The sequence below is a fragment of the Pelophylax lessonae genome (genome assembly GCF_965119305.1).
Source record: "Pelophylax lessonae genome assembly, chromosome: 6".
In the NCBI taxonomy this organism is placed as follows: Eukaryota; Metazoa; Chordata; class Amphibia; order Anura; family Ranidae; genus Pelophylax; species Pelophylax lessonae.
The window spans coordinates 230,705,949-230,726,123 of NC_138773.1; the positions used below are offsets into that span (position 1 = coordinate 230,705,949).

General features: G+C 45.1%; 1 protein-coding gene across 3 annotated transcripts in view; it reads right to left on the reverse strand.

Moving 5' to 3' along the window:
- Positions 1 to 18,666, reverse strand: part of HDAC4 (histone deacetylase 4) — a 666,648-nt gene extending 647,982 nt beyond the window's left edge. The window contains exon 1 of one of the 3 annotated variants that reach the window (XM_082260868.1): positions 18,550 to 18,666. The gene's annotated coding sequence lies outside the window, so the exon portion shown is untranslated. The remainder of the gene's footprint in view (positions 1 to 18,549) is intronic. The other 2 variants (XM_082260870.1, XM_082260869.1) reach the window with 2 other exon arrangements.
- Between the last annotated feature and the right edge of the window lie 1,509 nt (positions 18,667 to 20,175).

The following is a 20,175-nucleotide window of genomic DNA, read 5'->3' on the forward strand; positions in this document are numbered from 1 at the left end:
TTGGCATTTTTTGAGTTTTGTTGCCTCAAAACCTGGAATTAACATGGATTGTTTTGGGATTTGCATCATTTAATTTACAGAACATTCCCACAACTTTGAAGAGATTTTTTTTTTTTTTTCTTGTGAAGCAAACCATAAATAGGACAAAATAACAGAAAAAGTCAATGTGCATAGCTATTCACCCTCCTAAAGTCAATACTTTGTAGAACCACCTTTTGCAGCAATCACAGCTCCAAGTCGCTTCAGATAAGTCTCTATGAGCTTGCCACATTTTACCACTGGGATTTTTGCCTAATCATACTTGCAAAACTGCTCCAGCTTCTTCAAGTTCGATGGTTTGCGATTTTGAACAGCAATCTTTAAGTCTGACCACAGATTTTCTATTGGATTGAGATCTGGGCTTTGACTAGGCCATTCCAACACATTTATATATTTCCCCTTAAAGCACTCAAGTGTTGCTTTAGCAGTGTGTTTGGGGTCATTGTCCTGCTGGAAGGTGAACCTCCATCCTAGCCTCAAATCACGCACAGAGTGGTACAGGTTTTGCTCAAGAATATCCCTGTATTTAGCACAATCCATCTTTCCCTCAACTCTGACCAGTTTCCCAGTCCTGGCTGTTGAAAAACATCCCCACAGCATGATGCTGCCACCGCGTTTTACTGTGGGGATGGTATTCTTTGGGTGATGTGATGTGTTGGGTTTGCGACAGACATAGCGTTTTCTTTGATGGCCAAAAAGTTAAATTTTAGACTTATCAGACCAGAGTACCTTCCTCCATACATTTTGTGAGTCTCCCACATGCCTTTTTCGCAAACTCAAAAAAATGTGCCATTTTGTTTTTTGCTGAAAGTAATGGCTTTCTTCTGGCCACTCTGCCATAAAGCCCAACTCTATGGAGCGTACGGCTTATTGTCCTCCTATGTACAGATACTCCAGTCTCTGCTGTGGAACTCTGCAGCTCTTCCAGGGTTGCCTTAGGTCTCTGTGCTGCCTCTCTGATTAATGCCCTCCTTGCCCGGTCCGTGAGTTTTGGTGGGCGGCCGTCTCTTGGCAGGTTTGCTGTTGTGCCCATTTCCTTTCCATTTGGTTATGATAGATTTGATGGTGCTCCTGGGGATCATCAAAGATTTGGGTATTTCTTTTTTTATAACCTAACCCTGACTTTTACTTCTCAACAACATTGTCCCTTACTTGTTTGGAGAGTTCCTTGGTCTTCATGCCAGTGTTTGGTTAGTGGCGCCTCTTGCTTAGGTGTTGCAGCCTCCGGGGCCTTTCAAAAAAGATGTGTATATGTAATGACAGATCATGGGACACTTACATTGCACACAGGTGGACATTTCACTAATTATGTGACTCCTGAAGGCAATTGGTTGCACCAGAGCTTTTTATGGACTTCATAACAAAGGGGGTGAATACATACGCACATGCCAATTTTCTGTTTTCTATTTCTAAAAATGTTATGTATATATTTTTCTCATTTCACTTCATCAACTTAAGGCCCGTACACACGTGCAGATTGTCGGCCGAAAAGCTTCGGCCGACGACCGATCGGCCGATTGTAGGCTTGTTAGTATGATGCTTCCGACAGCCGAAGGCAGCACTTTCGGCCGAACAGAATCTGTCGTGCAAGCATTAAAATTTTTGTATGCCGACACCAGAGCGGCCGATTGTTTGCCAGTCAATACAGAATTCGGCCGACAGACAGCAGATTTGCAAGACTGGGCATGCTCAGAAAAGAAAAAAAACATCACATGACATCACTTCTGCAGTCGGCGGACAAAATTCTTGTGCAGTCTTTTGCACTTTTCAACAGACACGACAGCCCGGGGACAAAAGACGGCCGATCGTTCGGCCAACGATCTGCACGTGTGTACGGGGCATTAGACTATTGTGTTCTGATCCATCACATAAAATTCAGATTAACAAAACATTGAACTTAAGGCTGTAATGTAACAAAATAGGGGGTGAATGTAACAAAAGTCAAGGGGGTGAATACTTTTGCAAGGCACTGTAACTATGTAGCGATAGTTACGATGACAATAGCATGGCAGGAGGCCGCATCGACTGATGGCACACAAAGCATGCAGTAGATGATGGAAAAAAAAAAAAAAAACAATCGCACATGCGCAGGTGACATCACTAAAGAAGAAATAGGGGTACAGCTATTAACAGGCTCAAGTGAGGATGGCAAGAATGTCAGTGACAAGTTATAGCAAATGGCTTCTAGTAAGAGAAATTATGCATTGTGAGTTTACTACCACTTTAAAAACGTTTGCATTAGTATAATGCAACAAACACAAAGAATTATCAATACTGCAGTCATACTCCCAGAGACAATGAGCACAAATTCATGCTCATCACCAAACAGGGATAGGTACTACTAGAGAAACCTAGAAAATGCATTTAAAGTGTTACTAAACCCAGGATCCTGCATTCATTATATCTGGTCTCCCACAGTACACAGAACTGCAATAGTTTTAGTAAATATAAACTTCTTAAATACCTTTTTTATCAGCAGTTAGAGCAGTCTTGTGACTTCTATCAGTGTCTTGTTAAAGCTTGTAGGAGATGTTTTCAATCTGCTCTGACTGTCCTATAAGGCTGCAGGACCCCTGCCCCTCTGTCTGGACAGTGCTGATTGCATGTGATCAGCACAGGGCCACTATCTCAAGATAAAAAAAACTCTAGCAATACACATCAAACTGAGCATGTGCAGCTTGTCTCCTAGCCTCTGTTCTATCAGCAGATGGTTTGGGGACTGTGGAAGAAGGGGAGGAAAAGAGAACACACAATCAAACAGCTTTTTTACACAATGCAGAGGATTAACCCTTTAGGTTTCAAAGTGAATATAACAAGCATGCTTTACTGCATATACAGACTGATTTTTACTGTTGTTGTTTTAGTAACACTAATATGGATGTTTTAGACAATCCAATCCAATAATGCAACTAATTTTAGTTATTTTTGATAACTGCAATAAATATAAAAAAGAAAAGCACAGAGCTATGCATTCTTGTAAACTCTGATGCACAAATCCTCACTGATACCATGTTAATCAACTTTCACACTTCCTTACAAAAGCAACTACTGCTGCTAAAAGTCCCTTACCCTGATAATGCACACTAAAGTATTTGCATATTCTGAACAAGCAGTAAAAAGTAAAAAAGCCTTCCCTAACCTCTGTATCTGTAGGCGTTATGGAGAAATTTGATTTTCAACTTATTGAAATGTTATTCCGCCTGCTATTTCTTCTGATTTCCACGTGAAACGCCTCATGATTGGGTCCCCATGGGTCTCTCAAAGCTTCTACAATAAAAGGATGTGAATACTTACCTCCCTGGTAGGTGGGGAGTCTGAACTCTATTGTCTTCAAGCAGTACAGCGGGAAGAATCAATGAGGGTAGCAGAAGAGCAAGCATGAAATAGCTCCAAAGGTTTTGAATGCCGAAGACTTTGCCAGAGACTGTACCGCTTGAAGACAGAGAAGTTCAAACTTGCCACCCTCCAGAAACAAAAATGTGTATTTCCGAAAAAAGCAAAAATGACAATTGTTCATCTCACACAGTGCTTTGGCAAATCAAATTTCACCCAGTTAGGGTTTAAATCTACTTTCAAATGTTAAAAACTTTTATAAAATTTTAGTGATTGGATTTAAATCTACTTTAAAAGCAGTATTAAATCCCAAAACAAAAAAAAATATATATATTGCAGCTTACCAATTTTTAGATGAAGTGACTGCATTTGATTTCTTAGGCTTTTGTAACGTTAGTTCATCTGGTAAACCAGTCATTAAAGTAGTAGAAAACAAAAAACTATTAACTACACCTAAAAATGTTCCCTTCCCCCTTCATCCTACCTATCTTTAATCTGCTCTGGTCCAGCCATGTGATCCTGCAGCTCCAGCTTTCCTGTATCAAAGAACAGCAGCTGTAGGGGAGAGGACGGAACACTGACAGTGGCTGGGCCATCGGAGGCTATTTGTGACTTCACAGCTCCAAGAAATTAGAAGCTAATGAGCGCTAATTTACACAGAAAAGCCAGAGCTGCAGAATCATGTGACTGCACCAGATTAAAAAAGGTAACTATACATGTTCTTTTTATACAGGGTATGCAAGATACAACGTATCGACGTGCACGACTTCGGGGGCGACCTGTGAAGTCGCGTGCACCGACTTGCACGGACTTCACATAATGGAAGTCAATGCAAGTCGCTCTGATGTCGCCCCTAAGTAGTACAGGAACCTTTTTCTAAGTCAGAGCAACTTGAGTCGCTCATATTAGAACGGTTCTCGTAGCACAGAATGGACCACGACTTGTCAGGCTGACCAGTCGCGGTAGTGTGAACCAACACTTAAATGTAATATACTTGTAGCTTATCAATCATTGGTTGTGGTGGCTGCATTAGTTATTTGTTTTTGTTTTTAAGGCTTTTATTCCTTTAGGCTCCGTTCACACCCGAGTATTGTTTTCAGCCGTTTTTTTTTACCTTTTTTCCAGGCGTTTGGAGGCAGGCATTGACATCTAACAAAAACGCTTGTAATCTGCCAAAAAAGAAGCTCATGTACTTTTTTTGAGCTTCAGGCAACAAAACGGTCATATGTGAACAAGGGCTATTGAAATGAATGGGATTTTGCTTTTTGGCTGTTTTGAGACTTCAGAGATGAGCGTTTTACAAGCTGAAAAACGCTCAGGTGTGAACAAGGCCTTATTTTCCTCTGGTGATCGGCCAGTAACACACCTCCTGTCTTAGGATGGCTACATTCACTCCTCCGCTGTATCTATGGAGGAGCAATTTAACCACCTTGGAAAAAAAAGGATCCCCTTCTGAGCTTCCTTCGGTTCCAGACCTCTACACTTGACACCCTCTGAGTGGAACTTGTTACTGGTTTTTAATTTTGTTCCTAACAAACTGTGCTACACCAGTGGTCGCCTGGCACCTTTCTTTCCCTTCCCTCTTCTGTTTCAGCAAGGGTTCCCAGACCCCAGTACAGGCAACCTCGCTCCCACTGGATACCCCAGTCAGATTCATCATTATTGACTTTATTGATCTGGACACTCTTACTGTGTATTGGGCCTGGGGAACTTGTAAACATTTTTTCTGGACATTTGAAATTTGACAATTTAGGGTAGGGTAGCGCTGATAATTTGTTTGTCCTTTGTCTAGAGTTACATGAACTACTAGGATTTACATGGACTTTACATAACTGACTAATAACAAAGCTGAACTCCAGCTAACATTTATTAGGTGGCAATAAATGGATTTTTGTAAGATCTTACCGTAAAATCCTTTTCTCATTGACAGACGTAGTCTTCTTGATTCTCAAGAGCTGGGTTATGTTGTCTCCGCAGGAGTAGGACTAGGCAGAAAGACAAAACGTTCTGGCTCCACCTTAGGGGCAGTCCCTGAGGGTATATCCTCCCTCTCTCTGCTACAGGGAATCAGTTCTGTTTAAAGCAGTACAGAGAATTTAACCCAACCCAACTCAATGATAGAGGGGCGGGTACTACGTCTGTCAATGAGCTTAAGAGAAAAGGATTTTACGGTAAGATCTTACAAAATCCATTTTTCTCTATCGCTCATTGACAGACGTAGTCTTCTTGATTCTCAAGAGCTGGGACATCCAGAAGCAGTGCCACAAATGAGGGGTGGGATTGACAAAATCAAATCCAATCTAGAAGGCCCAACCGGTGCCAAACTAGAAGTTTTAAAGGCTCATTATAAACAAAGAATGAGACTAAAGAAAAAATTTTCCAACGGAAAAAAACCCTCGAGGTAGACCACTGGGCTCCTCAAATTGCGGCCTGCAAAACCTTGCGGCCAAACGAGGCATCAGACGATGCCATTACATCAACTTTATAATGTTTAGAAAAGGTATGCACCGACGACCAGGTAGCCGCCTTGCACACCTGGACCACTGACGCCTGATGGCGAAAGGCCCATGACGCACTAAGTGCCCGAGTGGAGTGCGCCTTAACAGGGAACGGGGGCTCCCGACCCTTAATAGAATAAGCCTGCACTACCGTCTGTCTGATCCATCTGGAAATGGTCGCGGCAGATGCAGGCAACCCTTTTTTGGGTCCATCTGGGATCACAAAAAGTGAATCCGTCTTGCGAAACGAGTCTGTCGTTTTCAAGTATACCCTGATCGCCCGGACCACATCCAAGGAGTGTAAAGCAAACTCCCGAGGATGACTGGGCTTAGGACACAGGGAAGGTAATACAATTTCTTCATTCAGATGAAATTCTGAAACCACTTTTGGTAGGAAGGATGGATTCGGACGAAGAACCACCTTATCTCTATGAACCACCAGATATGGTGAACGACAAGATAATGCGGCCAGTTCTGACACCCTGCGTGCAGAAGTAATAGCCACCAAGAAGGCCACCTTCTGGGACAACGTGGGTAGAGGAATCTCCCTAATATCTTCAAAGGGAGGTTTCTGAAGAACCGACAACACTAAATTAAGATCCCAGGGGGGTAACGGCGCGTGCACTGGCGGAGCCAGATGTCGCACCCCCTGGATGAAGTTCCGCACCAAGGAATGAGTAGCCAAAGGCTTCTGAAAGAAGATGGCTAATGCTGAGACCTGACCCTTGATAGTACTCAAGGCCAGTTTCTGCTCAACCCCTTGTTGCAGAAAAGCCAATATTCAACTAATCGAATAAGACCGAGGACGGAACCCCAAAGGTTCACACCATGCAATGTAGGACTTCCATGTGCGATGATAAATCTTTCTGGAAGTCGCTTTCCTTGCTTCAACTAGAGTAGGAATAACTGAAGCTGACAAACCTTTGTCCTTCAGCACCTGGGTCTCAATAGCCAGGCCGTTAAAGCCAGCGATCGTAAAGCAGGATGGAAGATCGGTCCCTGAGACAGTAGATCCTCCCTGAGAGGAAGTCTCCACGGGACGTCCGCCACCAGTCTGACCATGTCGGCGTACCAAGCTCGACGAGGCCAGTCCGGAGCTACCAGGATTACTGGGATTCCTTCCTCCTCTATCCTGCGAAGAAGTCTTGGCAGTAACGCGAGAGGAGGGAAGGCATATATTAGCTGGTATTGCCCCCACGGGGCGATCAGTGCGTCTGCGGTTTCTGCTAGAAGATCGCGGGAGCGAGCCACGAATCTCTGAACTTTCCTGTTGAATCGTGATGCCAACAGATCCACATCCGGGGTGCCCCACCGTAGGCACAACTGGTGGAAAACGTCTGGATGGAGGGACCATTCCCCCTGATCCAGGGTCTGACGGCTGAGATAATCTGCCTGCCAATTCTCCACCCCCGGAATGAACACCGCAGAGATTGCTGGAACAAATCGTTCCGCCCAGCGAAGAATGCAAGCCACTTCTTTGGCCGCTCGGACACTCTTGGTGCCCCCCTGGTGATTGACATAAGCCACGGCCGTGGCATTGTCCGACTGGATCCGAACCGGGCTGCCCTGGAGCTGCTCGGTCCAGTGAATCAGACAAAGTCTGATCGCTCTCAGTTCCAATACATTTATCGGTAACCTGGATTCTTCCAGGGACCAAAGTCCCTGGACAGATAACTGACCGAGAATTCCTCCCCATCCGGATAGACTGGCATCCGTGGTCACTATCGTCCAATATATTGGCAGAAATGACTTTCCCTGGCTGAGCATCGGAGACCGAAGCCACCAAACCAGAGACTCTCTGGTCTGTTTGCTCAATCGTATCTGATTGTCCAGGGATTCCGGATTCCGATTCCATCTGAGAAGAATCTCTTGCTGGAGAATTCGGGTATGGGACTGGGCAAATGGGACTGCTTCGAATGAAGCCACCATCAACCCCAGAACCAGTGAGTCTGACATCAATAGTAGGCAAATTAATGGAAACCCTATTAAAGGATAGGATTGTGGAACATCTTAAATCCCATGGATTGCAAGATGAAAAACAACATGGGTTTACTTCAGGGAGATCATGTCAAACAAATCTTATAGATTTTTTTGACTGGGTGACTAAAATAATAGACGGTGGAGGTGCAGTAGACATTGCATATCTAGATTTTAGTAAGGCTTTTGACACTGTCCCACATAGAAGACTTATCAATAAACTGCAGTCATTGAGCATGGACTCCCATATTGTTGAGTGGATTAGGCAGTGGCTGAGTGACAGACAACAGAGGGTTGTGGTCAATGGAGAACATTCAGAACAAGGTCATGTTACCAGTGGGGTACCTCAGGGATCTGTACTGGGACCAATTTTGTTTAATATCTTCATAAGTGATATTGCAAAAGGCCTCGATGGTAAGGTTTGTCTTTTTGCTGATGACACAAAGATATGTAACAGGGTTGATGTTCCTGGAGGGAAACGCCAAATGGAAAAGGATTTAGGAAAACTAGAAGAATGGTCAGAACTCTGGCAACTGAAATTTAATGTGGATAAGTGCAAGATAATGCACCTGGGACGTAAAAACCCAAGGGCAGAATATAGAATATTTGACACAGTCCTGACCTCAGTATCCGAGGAAAGGGATTTAGGAGTAATTATTTCAGAAGACTTAAAGGTGGGAAGACAATGTAATAGAGCAGCACGAAATGCCAGCAGAATGCTTGGATGTATAGGGAGAGGTATAAGCAGTAGAAAGAGAGAAGTGCTTATGCCGCTGTACAGAACACTGGTGAGACCTCACTTGGAGTATTGTGCGCAGTACTGGAGGCCATATCTCCAGAAGGATATAGATACTCTAGAGAGAGTTCAGAGAAGAGCTACTAAACTAGTACATGGATTGCAGGAAAAAACTTACCAGGAAAGGTTAAAGGACCTTAACATGTATAGCTTGGAAGAAAGAAGAGACAGAGGGGATATGATAGAAACTTTTAAATACATAAAGGGAATCAACTCGGTAAAGGAGGAGAGCATATTTAAAAGAAGAAAAACTACCACAAGAGGACACAGTTTTAAATTAGAGGGGCAAAGGTTTAAAAGTAATATGAGGAAGTATTACTTTACTGAGAGAGTAGTGGATGCATGGAATAACCTTCCTGCAGAAGTGGTAGCTGCAAATACAGTGAAGGAGTTTAAGCATGCATGGGATAGGCATAAGGCTATCCTTCACATAAGATAGGGCCAGGGACTATTCATAGGATTCAGATATATTGGGCAGACTAGATGGGCCAAATGGTTCTTATCTGCCGACACATTCTATGTTTCTATGTAACCCTCATGCAAGTCCGAAGGGAAGACCAGTTGTTGGACAGTAACAACTGGACTGCTGATTGAATCTTTCGGAGTTTCCCTACCGGAAGAAAAACTCTTGTCCTGACTGTGTCTAGGATTAGACCCAGATATTCGAGCCTCTGGGTGGGAACCAGAAATGACTTTTGCTGGTTCACCAGCCACCCGAATTCCTGTAAAGAAATCATAGTAATTTCTATGTTTTGTAGCAAGGTCTGAGGAGACTCTGCATGAAGCAGAAGATCGTCTAGGTAACCAAGGATCGATATACCTCTTTGGCGCAGAAGTGCCAACATTGGGGCCAACACCTTTGTGAAGACCCGCGGAGCCGTGGCGAGACCGAAAGGTAACGCCACAAACTGATAGTGGTTCTCCTCTACGGAAAAGCGTAGAAAACGCTGATGTCCTGCGAAAATGGGAATGTGAAGATAGGCGTCCTTGATGTCTATGGACGCTAGGACATCCCCTGGATGCAGGAAGGCTGCTACCGTGCGAATGGACTCCATTCTGAATCTTCTTATGTTGACGAAAGAATTGAGTGCTCTTAAGTCCAGAATTGGACGCACTTTGCCCTCTTTCCTGGGTATTGTAAACAGGTTTGAATAAAACCCTTGAAACCGTTCTGTCCAAGGAACGTGGACTACCACTCCTTGTTGTAGTAGATCTGTGACTGCTCTCCGCAGATCTTCTAAACGATCTGAGGATAGTCGGATATTAAAAGGGAAGAATCGCGCCGGTGGGAGAGATCGAAACTCGATCTTGTACCCTGACCTTATGACTTCGCAAACCCATTTGTCCGGGATTCTGGAAAGCCATGGATCCGGGAACCGACGAAGACGTCCCCCCACCCCAGTTATGGGTGGGGGCGCACCTTCAGGCTTTGGATGGTTTATCTTCAGGTCTGGAGGGGGCGGGCTTTTGCTTGCCCGACCAACGACCCCTGACGCCTCCTGCAGGAGCTTTGGAGGACTTAGTTTTTTCACCCGCTGGACGAAAAAACCTCTTGTGAGCAGAAAAAGAAGGCCCTCGTCTTTGACGAGTTCCTCTACCTTTAAAATTTTGCGGTAAAAAGGTGCTCTTTCCACCGGTGAGATCCTTAATGATCTCATCTAAGTTGGCTCCAAATAGACGCTCTCCTGAAAAGGGGATATTAGCCAATGCTTTTTTGGAACCTTGGTCGGCTAACCAACCTTTTAGCCACAGTGTACGCCTGAGAACCACTGCTGAGACTGATGCTCGCGCCATTAATGGAGTGGCGTCTAACGCCGCATCACACACAAACTGTAACCCCTGTATCATTTGTTCCAACAAATCTGATACCGCCTGAGGGACTTCTTCTAAGTCCCGGCGTAACCACTTGGTCCATTCAGTTACAGCCTGCGAAACCAGACCAATAGCTATTATAGGTCTGAAAGCTGATCCAATCAAGGAAAACATGGTGCGAGACATAGCTTCTATCTTGCGATCCACTGGATCTTTAAAAGACGGAGCGTCTTCTAAAGGAATAACCGTGGCTTTATTCAATCTAGCAATTGGTGAATCCACCACAGGTGGTTCTGTCCATTTCTTAATAAGGGTTTCCTCAAACGGATAACGCCTGTCAATGCGTTTAGAAATAGTAAAAGTGCGTTTTGGCAGACGCCATTCTTCTTCGATTGGATTGCCAAAACATTTGGGCAATGGAAAAACCTTCGCCACTTTGATGCGTTTTTTTAGTCCCAAAAGGGATTTCAGTTTCAGCTATTTCCGATGGAATACCCTGTAACCTTAAGGTCTCTTGAACAGATACAATGAGTGCGTTTACCAACGCTTCCTCTCGGGCTATGGCGGATGCCGAAACATCCTCCTCACTGTCTGAAGAGACAGGACCCGAGACACCAATCCCAGATGAAGTACCTGCAACTGCAGAAATAGGCTCAGAGTCTGAATCCGAGGTTTCAGATAATAAGGGGTTAGGCGGGGGTCGCTTTCTTGCGCCCTGTCCCTGACAAGCCACTTCCACCCGGGACACAAAAGTTTCCATAATAGCTGACAATGATTCAATTGTCAATGGGGTGCTGGAGGATCCCGCAGACCCCTCGAGGGGATCCGGAGGAGATACATGAGTGGCAGGGTCCATGTTAATACAGGACACCTTTGCCAGCAAAACAAAAAAACTTTTTCTTTTTTTTTTTTTTTTTTTTTTTTTTGTGTGTCTCCCCCTAGCGCAATAGCGCCCCTCAGAGTACCTGCTTCTCGATCCCAGAGAGAGAGAGAGAGGGACCCCCAAGGCTCACCAACCGATGCAGTGCAGTTTCCAACCAACTGCAGTCAGCGTCTGTCTTACACAGACTGGAAGGAGCTGTTTGCTTTTTCCCGGGTAGAAGGCGTGGCTCCGCCCCCTGTGTACGCCTTCCGGCGTTCCCAGCCCTCCACGAGGTAGCTGGGCTCACAAAACATGGCCGCCCCCATAGAAGAGACATAAGACTCCAAAAACATGGCGGCCGGCGTGACCTGAGGACATACATGCATTCGGTCTACGGCAAAATGGCGGCGGACCGCCGAAATCGTCTTCCCAGCACATCCACCTGCACTCTGCTAAGAGGTGATATATGGATCTACAGAGATACACTACACATAAGGTAGGATTATACCTCCTATGTCTGCTGTAATGTTACAGTCTGCTGGGTAGAGTGTTAGCTCTTAAACCAAGTCCACTTCCCACAAACACATGCTGTATTACAAGGGGGACTTGTAAGTATCAGATATATACTGACCATATATGGAGGGGCCCATAATACATACTGCCTCATAACGAGGAAAAAAGGGAACGTTTACTCACCATACCGAACCGACAGGCACCCTCTCTTCACAATACCCTCTCCACCGGGGTGGGGGTTTGTGGACGCCTCGACTCTCTGGTACCTGGCGTCCAAGCGAGACTTTTAACTCGCAAAGTCAGTCCCTTCACTGGGACTCCGTCGCGGCCGACCCAGCGCGGAGCTCTGGTCTGCACGCGCTCGTAGGCAGAAACCGGGGTGACCACTGGATCTCAACATCCAGCCCGTCGCCCGGCCCCGCATACTTACTTGAATATGTCGCGGCCGACCAAGCGCAATGCCATGGTCTGCGCGCGCTCGTAGGCCGGCTGGGGAGACCACAAGTGTCGCCCAGTCCGGCATTTTTGCTTGAAGATCTCACAGGAAAAAAACACTGGAGAAAACTACCTAAAAAATGTCTTTTTCTTAAAGAAAAAAAGTCTTGCCAGGACCAAAAGATCCCAGCAAGGAACTTAGGTCCTTACTCCTGACTAGACAGAAAAAAACTGATTCCCTGTAGCAGAGAGAGGGAGGATATACCCTCAGGGACTGCCCCTAAGGTGGAGCCAGAACGTTTTGTCTTTCTGCCTAGTCCTACTCCTGCGGAGACAACATAACCCAGCTCTTGAGAATCAAGAAGACTACGTCTGTCAATGAGCGATAGAGAAAGATTTTTTTTCCCTTTTGGCATAAAGGTTTTCATAAAATAAATTAAGGCTAATCACTGTAAGCAACCCTGCAAGTGTTAAAGGCTAAGTCCACCTATGGAACATATTAAATGTTACTCCCATATTAAAAGGTGTACCATTTACATTGTTCCAGTACCTGCCCTGCACCTCCCCCCCCCTTACCATGTCCCAGCACAGCTGCCAGGAGTCCTGCAGCCGCTATCCCATTTAAAATTGGTGCGGCTGTGCAGGGCTCCACTGCAGCAGACAGATTTGTAGTTCGTAATGGACTATGAGGGGCGCTGATGAGCACCCTAAGAGTCCACTGACACTTCCTTCAGCTTTTTAACAGGAAGCCCAAACAGAGGTATGGGCAAGAAAGCCAGAGTAAGTGTCTGCAAAAGCCCGACATTGCATCCAAGATCCCCCGACCGTGGTTGTAATGCTCTGCAGGCTTTTGTAGGAAAATAGAATACATGCACATTTTTTTCTGCAAAAATATGTGCATTTAATATTTTTTTCTGAAAAGGTGAACTTATTCTTTAAATGGTTTGTCTCAGTCCTCCAACTGCCACCTTTTCCGGACAGCTTGGGCTGTTAAAGGAAGTTGAAAAACAATAGACTTACTGGCCAGATCACCAGGTAATAAAACCAAAGTTACAGGGAGGACTCAGGAAAAAGAAAAAGGGTAGAAGGACTGCTATTTTCATGCGATTTTTGATTTTGGTAATAGTTACACTTTAACCTTTATCAGACTAAGCTGTCCAGAAAAACTGGCAGAGGGCTAAGACAAACCATTTATCACTGAGAGGGGAAAATTGTTCATTTTTTCCCGCACGAGAAAAATTTTGGAGTTTGTCATTTCGAGACTTTTCGCACAGAAATTTGGAAACGGCTGTCGAAAGTTGCGTACATTACACACCATATGAAAATTGTATAAAAAGTTCTTTGGATGCGAACGTTCGCCCGATTTTCTTATAGTGTGTACTAGCCTTAACTGTTTAAAAAGTGTTAGCTGGAATTCAGCTTTGATTTGTTAACCAAGATCATCTAAATCTTCCAATGCCTCTAACACTACCCTCTCCCTAGATTAACAATGCTGTTCTCCAAAGGTGTCTCTGATGCTCCCCCTTCCAGGTTGGAGACACCTTAAAACAGTATTAAACCCAAAACCATATTTGTATTATATTGCAGTTTACAAAAGCTTAGATGGGGTGACTGCATTGGCTTTCTTTTTTAGGCATATTTTCTCTCGGTTTTCACCTGTTGATACGGCCAGTAACACACCACCTGTATTAAAGGTGCACCCACTCTGGATGAAAGAGAACAGGGGAACCTATGTACAGCAGAATGGTCAGCCTGGGGGGTTGGGGTGTGTGCAGATTTAAATACACTATCAAACAGAACCCAAACTCCAGCTCACACTGCAGTTAGAGCCCATTCACACTAGTGCGACTTGTGAGGCAACTTGCGTTGCCCCAGGTCGCTTGACATAACAAAAGCAATGTTAATCAATCAGTGCCGTCTTAATTGGCACTACTGAAGTTGCTCCGACTTCAGAAAAGGGTCCTGTACTACTTTGAGGCGACCTGTGATCCGACTGTCCCATATACTTCAATGGGAGTCGCCTCCTTATCTTAATTGACACGACTTGTTATCAGACTTTCCAGGAAGAAGAAAGAGATTAGCCAGGCATTCCCCACAGACAAAGTCGCCTGTCTCTTCAAAGTAGTGCACAAGTCTCTAAACAAGTCTCTAAACAAGTCTCTAAACAAGTCTCTAAACAAGTCACGGGGCGACTTTCTGGTAGTGGTAGTGTGAACCAGCTCTGACTGTGATGTTTTTTTTTTTTATTCTGGGGGTATAAAGATTTCACATAAACAAAAACTGATTGTTGTAAGCACCCCTGTCAGAGGTAAATGGTTTGTCTTAACTCTAACTGCTACATTTTCAGGAGAGCATGATAAAGATCTAAAAAAAAAAAAAGAAAAGAAAAAAAAAAACTATACCACATCTATGGCATCCTGCCATATTTTTGAGGTTTGCTTTGGAGTTTAATACCGCTTTAACCTCCCTGGCGGTATCCCCAAGCGTGACTCGGGTGGATTTTTTAGTCCAGGATCGGTATCCCCGAGTCACGCTCGGGGTGGATGTGCAGAGAGCGCAGCGGTGTCTCTTACCTTCTCCTGGCGATCCAGCGATGATCTCTCATTGCTGTGACCGCCAGCCGAGAGTCCCGCCGCTCGTCCGTCGGTGTGATGACTTCCTGGTTCCGTTCCCTGCAGCAGCAATGCTGCATGGGAGCGGAACTGGGAGGGAAATTCAAACGTTGCACCAAACACATAACATATATATATATATATATATATATATATATATATATATATACACACACACACACACACACCTATATAACACATGAATTATAATCTAATCAATAATATAATTTTATTATATAATAAAATTATATTATTGATTAGATTATAATTCATGCATTTGTGTTTCAAATTTTTCACATCTGGGATGTCTACTAGAGTCTTGTTTTGTTCAGGTTTAAGTCAGTAATTACTAAGAATTGTAGGCCTATAATACATAACGCCAAATTTCCATGAAAAAAATTGTACCGCTTTTGATACATAATTCCTGACATAATCATACCGCCAGGGAGGTTAAGACCGGAGGACGTTACAGCCAGATTATCAGGTGAAAATAAAGTAAACAAATGAAAAGGAAAAAATAAAAGCAGCCACCACATTAAGACCCCATTCACACTGGTCGCCTGACAGGTCGCCGTAGGTCGCCTGCCATAGAGAAGCTGTGGACCCGTTCTAATAGGAGCGACACAAGTCGCTCCGACTTAGAAAAAGGGTCCGGAGCTTCTTTGGGGCGACCCGGAGTGACCTGCATTGACTTCAATGATATGAAGTCCGTGCCGGCCGCTCCGAGGTCGCGGTGCGAGCTGCGAACCGCGACCGGTGAGGTCGCCCCGGCAAGTAGCGTCGCCCCAGTGTGAACGGGGTCTTAAAAGAGAAGTACGGACAAAGCTTCTTGGGCTCTACTTTACCTATGGATCACAGGAGTACAATTAGTTCTGAACTCCGGTGACCAGTTTTCAGCTGACAGAGGGGTGAAGCCAACTGTGCGCAGTCTTTCTTTTTTGATTTTTCTTGTACAAAAATCGTACGAAAACGGTCCACATTAAAACGAAAATCGTTTGTTTTTTCTCGTAAGAGAAAAATTCTGGAGTTTGTCCCTTCGAGAATTTTCATACGAAAATTCTGAATCGGCTGTAGAAAGTTGTGTACACACTATAAGAAAATTCTTTGGATGAAAATGTTCGCCCGATTTTTTTATTTATAGGGTGTATGAGCCTTTAGAGGCGCCAGGGGACAGATGCAGCTTGGATTGGTGCTGCAACCATCTAGAAGAGTATGTTTTTTTTTTTTTTTTTTTACTTGCGATTCCCATACTTCTCTTTTAAAGTGGAACTGAAAGCTTTTCAGAACAGACTGTAAAAAGGCAGGCTATCACCGCAGAAGAGACTTTGAGGCTGGGTTCACACTGATGCGAATTGGATGCAGGTTTCCCCGCATAAAATTCACATGACAGGAAAGTGTGACCGGCTCTCAATAGAGCCAGTTCACACAGCTTCAGTGCAGCCGCGGTCTGGTTTGCAGAAGGGTCCTGTCCATCTTTGGTCCTGTCTCAGGTCCAAATTCATGCAAAAATTTGGTTCTGAGTTATAAGAAGTATATTCACAGCAATTTTGGCTGTACTTCTATGGATCCCAGTTCCCTCTGCACTCCTTTGATCTGTTTCACCTGACAGCAGGCTAAACTCTGTTTTCGGCTAATGTCAGAGAGCTCGTTCAAACTCTGAAAAGATCCTAACCGCATGGACCGGCACCTAACTCAGGCTCTCAGCGATCTGCTGAGCCTAATGCCTCGTACACACGCAACGAAAAGTCGGAGTCGGTTGTCGGAAGCATCATACTAACAAGCCGAAAATCGGCCAATCGGACGTTGGCCGAAAATTCACGGCCAACTATCGACGTGTGTGTACGGGGCATAAGTCAGCCCCTCCTGCCCCCTCCACAGCCCAGCACTCCAGTGAGCACTAGAGGGGGGAAAGCAGAGAGCCACTGATTAAGTAACCTGCTCTCTACAGGCTGAGGACCGTGAGCTGAGCAATCAGCCATGTTTGATCGCTCAATTCTCAGCCTTAGAGGCGGCAGGGGACAGATGCAGCCAGGATCGGTACTGCAGCCATCTAGGAGGAGTATGTTTTTTTTCCCCCCCTGCAATTCCCATACTTCTCTTTTAAAGTGGAACGGATAGATTTTCAGAACAGACTGCGAAAAGTCTGGCTATCAACGCAGGTGCAACTTTTATTATCCCTTCTGCAATAAAACACACCTACCTGCCTGATCGCAGTCTTCTGTGGTATGTAAACTAAGCTAAACCATATTTAGGGTGTAACATGTTCCAGCTCATGCCCTGCTCACCCCTTCCACTGTGACAGTGGGCATGGGATCCTCTCCCCCCACAACTGCGGTCACATATTGGTGCAGCTGTGTAGGGCCCCATCCACACTGCTATCTCATTTATGAAAAAAGTAACTACAAGTCCAGTCTACCACCGCAGCAGACAGATTTAGTTCCCAATGGACTGCGAAGGTGCTGATGAGAGCCCTCGTAGTCCATTGATAGAAAGCCTATATAGAAGTACATGCAAGAAAGCTGGAGTGAGTGCCTTCAGTTGCCTGACATTTCTCCGCAGATCGCGGGTGCAATGCTTTGCAGGCTCCTGTAGGAAAAAATAATAAAATTAACTTTTTTTAATGTGCATTTTATTTTTAATTTTTTTTCTAAAGGTGAACTGAGCCTCTAATAGCGCTTTCAGCCCATTACAAAAAGCAGGCATGAAGCGTGTGCACAGGATGACAGCACCGCGGCACATCTTTAGTTTGTGTCCATTGAGTGCCGTGTCGGGTCACACTTGTGCGATGCGGGAAGGCTGCGAATTCGCAGCGTGTTCCCGCATCGCAAACGCACATCTGGCAGTTCATACTGCCATATGCGATACGCTGGGGGTGTCAATGAAATGTTAACGACACCCCCAGTTTGATCGCATATCACAGTGCGATCTGACAGTTCGCACAGGATCGGATCGCACAAGTGTGAACCACTGTGCGATCCGCTCCTGATGCGGCTGAAAAAATGCCTCATGTGCGACTTTTGTGCGGGCGCAGTGCGAATTTAGCCATACAAAGTGTATGGCTGAATTCGCACTGCACATCCGATCGCATGTAATGAAGGAGCAGTGCGTTCCGATATTACATGCGATCGCCGCACACGCTATAGTGTGAACCGGCACTGCTAGACTGGCCTATGCTGTGTGCACGACACTCTGCGTTTATCATACAGGTAAATGAAGGCAGGCGTGCGCACGCGTCAAGGTGCGACTGTGAAGACGCGGGACTGAGGTGTACAGCAGGACTAAACATGGACTCGGCGGAACTGAGAGACTGAGGTGTACAGCAGGACTAAACATGGACTTGGGGGGTAAAAATCCACAGACCAGTTTATTTATCAAGTCTTGTAAGGGTGAGCAATAATAACCTGCCCTGCAGATGCTGAGGAACTACAAGTCTTACAATGCCCTGTCAGGCTGTGTGTGACAGAACAAGCTGGGACCTGGAATTGCTCAGAGCCATCCATACACACATGGATACATAGGCTGCACAGTAACAGTTCGGTGAGGTGAGAGTGGAGGGAGAGCTCTCCTCACATACAGATGTCTGCATGCACAGCCCACACAGCTCTCCTCCCCTGCCTCTACACAATGAAGTAAACAGGTGATATAAACGTCCCAGCTGTTTCCCCTCCTCACCTCAGCCGCTTACTTATCAACTGTACGACTTCCCCCGGCCTTCCCGACCTACCGGGCCTTCTCTTATCTCCGCCCACAAAGCTCGTATATCCTCCCGTTCTACCCGTGGCTCCGAGCGGCCGACATCCCGCGCACCTCCTCACACAGCGCCCTAGTTCGTACTGATCGCTCATTGGCCGAACGGGCTGCCACTCCGAACAAGAAAGCCAGCCCACTTCAGTTACTCCAACCAATAGAAGTTGAATGTTGCACAGAGTTTATCCGTGATTGGAGAGAGCGGTCGTAACCACAGAGAAGAATGGCAGGTTGCTGCTGAGTGACACCCCCCCAAATGTCACCACCCCAGTTCATGAATACTCCAATCCCTCGCAGCTGGGTGGAACTGAAGCCCACCGAGGAAGGTTAATGGCCATGGTTACTGTCAGTCAAAGCTCAAACCGCCTAAGGTAACCCTCGAGATCCTCGGCAGTTGTGATTGGCTAGTCCGCTTCACGTGTTGTATATTTGTGCCCTGCAGCCAATAAGGAGACGAGTTATTTATAGACTTCATTTACGTTACCTGTCAGGTACTATAACCTCTGGAGAGGCGGGGCCTGCCACAGGCTATGAAATAATTTACTGACAATGACACGTTTTATTTAATATACATGTCTGCATGTAATCACCGTGTGACTGCACAGAGCACACAGCACATCCTCACACCTCCCTTTATGCTGTAACAAGAAGTACAAGTGATGCTGCATGATTTGCTTGTGGGCACAATTATTCCCCAAGTTTGGGAATATACATTTTGTTGTTGTTGATGGTATTTATAGATACACTCCAACATTTTCACACAAACAACATACATACATACATACATACATACATACATACACGTGTTGCCATATCTTCTCCACAAGGCCATCCCACTAAGCAAAATCCTAAAGGTGCCCAGTAAGCTGAGGTTCTGAGACTTGAGGCTCATTTGTACAATGCATTAATACATGTGCAAGCAAAATCATTTCTTGTATTAAAGCGGAGCTCCAGCATCAGCCCCCCACCAAAAATTAACAAATACTGTACCTGCTGACTTTTATTATTAGTTTATGCATAAATTGCCGTGTAATGGAGGCCCTTACCCCTATGAGAGATAAGCAAAAAACTAGGGGATAGAAGAAAGATGGGGCTTTACGGGCCAGTGGGAGTAGAAGGATCAAAAACAAAACTAATTGTAAAACCAAAATAACATTTTATTGATACAAAGATTGATAAAATTCAGCATGGGTGACCATGCCTATATGGATGACAATAACCTGACATATATAATAAAATCAAACAATATTGTCACTACTGAAATAGAAACATATCCCATAAGGGGATTATAGCCAAAACAAAGCCTGTATGAGGTGGAAGATGGGTCTCATGTTGGATTCGGTCAGAGTAGGTCCCCAGCAAGCCGACGCGTTTCACTCAAGGCTTCCTCAGGGCCTGAGAGACCATGACAGACCGATGTTTCTATAAGTAACATAAAAGTATAATCAAGTAAGTACAGGTCAGTCATGAATTTCATGGTACATCATACATAGTGCTATTCAGTTATTATTACATTTGGTTCTAGTTTTGTACTGACCCTTCTTAGTAGTG